Source organism: Ovis canadensis, chromosome 4 (genome assembly GCF_042477335.2).
Source record: "Ovis canadensis isolate MfBH-ARS-UI-01 breed Bighorn chromosome 4, ARS-UI_OviCan_v2, whole genome shotgun sequence".
NCBI classification, from domain to species: Eukaryota; Metazoa; Chordata; class Mammalia; order Artiodactyla; family Bovidae; genus Ovis; species Ovis canadensis.
The window spans coordinates 70,890,674-70,892,634 of NC_091248.1; the positions used below are offsets into that span (position 1 = coordinate 70,890,674).

Genomic DNA, 1,961 nt, shown 5'->3' on the forward strand with positions numbered 1-1,961 from the left:
TTTGGGCTTCACAGGATGCTAGTCCATCTGTGTAAGTTATCTGAAATCCTTGATCTGTAAACAAAGTCAACTGGGAGGAAGCTCCCTCAAGAAGTTAAAGCTGGCAATATATTTTGCCATTCCTGTGGGAAGAATCAAAATATTTCTCTCAGGGTGACATGATGCTGTAGGAGGTCAGAATACACCATCCCAATATATGCCCTCTGGCATAAGGATTATTTTGAGCTGAAGGCAACTGCGCAAAAGCAGGCACAATATGAGCTCTTTGCTGTTTCCTACCAACCTAGATAGCATATTAAAAAGCAGAGATATTACTTTGCCAACAAAGGTCCGTCTAGTCAAGGGTATGGTTTTTCCAGTGGTCATGTATGGATGTGAGAGTTGAACTGTGAAGAAAGCTGAGTGCTGAAGAATTGATGCTTTTGAACTGTGGTGTTGGAGAAGACTCTTGAGAGTCCCTTGAACTGCAAGGAGACCCAACCAGACCATACTAAAGGAGACCAGTCCTGGGTGTTCATTGGAAGGACTGATGCTGAGGCTGAAACGCCAATACTTTGGCCCCCTGATGCGAAGAGTTGACTCATTGGAAAAGACCATGATGCTGGGAGGGATTGGGGGCAGGAGGAGAAGGGGATGAAAGAGGATGAGATGGCTAGATGGCATCACTGACCCGACGCACATGAGTTTGGGTGAACCCCGGGAGTTGGTGATGGACAGGGAGGCCTGGCGTGCTGAGATTCATGGGGTCGCAAAGAGTCGGACATGACTGAGTGACTGAACTGATCTTGTGAAAAACAGTATCACAAATTTCTCTGTGAAGATTTCCCCATCCAGTGCCAGCCCCTCGCTGTCCATACCAGAAAGAGAATGACAGCTTCCAGTAATACAGGAGACAGGCTGGCCCCATGAGTCTACACAACCAAACCTTACTACCTAGGTTAGTTAGCTACCATTGGTTTCCCATATATTTGCCTTCCTACAGTTTGCTGCCCCTGTGTGTGTGAAGTTGCTCAGTTGTGTCCAACTCTTTGTGACCCCATGGACTGTAGCCTACCAGGTTCCTCCATCCATGGGATTCTCCAGGCAAGAATACTGGAGTGGCTTGGCATTTCCTTCTCCAGGAGATCTTCCCAACCCAGGGATTGAACCTGGGTCTCTTGCATTATAGGCAGACGCTTTACCGTCTGAGCCACCAAGGAAGCTCCCAGAAGCTCCCAAGTCGTTTCAATTTGTCTTCACATTTCTAAGAGTGTCATGCCCTACTGACTGAGCTAGCCACACACCCTTGACAATTTTTAAATGTAACCTTTTGTTCAAATGATATAAAACCTCCAAGTTTAAGCTGTTTCCTTGTGAGTTTTCTCTCTTTCTGGGAAACTCCCTCATCATGTAAAACTTGTAACATCAAAGAAACTTGCATGTCTTTTCTCATTTTAATATGTCTGTTATCAGACTATTGTGCAGACCCAGCCAGAGAATCAAAGAGGGTAAAGAACTTTATTCCCCACAATTTTTGCATTCTTGCCAAGTTTAGAAATAGCAATGATGGGAAGGCAGCCACAAGTCTGTTGTGAGATCTTTCTCTCCCACCTTGACTCTTAATTCCCCTTAACTTCCATTTCCCCTTTCAACCCTCTGTCTTCAACATTCCCTGATCCATGGAACCTGGGATTTAAATAATGACACAGTGGCTCCTACTGTTGCCTTTTGCTGTGGAATCGCTTGGGTGTGTGAAGCCTGCCATGTAAGGGGAGTTTTTCCTTCATCCCCCGTAGTTTGTTTCAGCTGAAAAATGTCCTCAGCAGGCTCCTGAACTAAAGCTGTTGTTGACATTTCTGCAGCTTGAATTTCTAGGTATATTAGGATTAGTTTCAGATATGAATGATAGAAAATCCAAAACAACAGGGAGAAGGTTGAAGTTTACTTTGCTCACATAAATGTCAGGTCAGCATTCCAGTGCT

At 44.9% G+C, this 1,961-nt stretch overlaps 1 non-coding gene across 1 annotated transcript; it reads right to left on the minus strand.

The window, feature by feature from the left end:
• Positions 1-1,127: 1,127 nt before the first annotated feature.
• Positions 1,128-1,199, minus strand: TRNAY-AUA (transfer RNA tyrosine (anticodon AUA)). The gene has a single exon. It is a non-coding gene; the product is annotated as a tRNA-Tyr (tRNA).
• Positions 1,200-1,961: the final 762 nt, after the last annotated feature.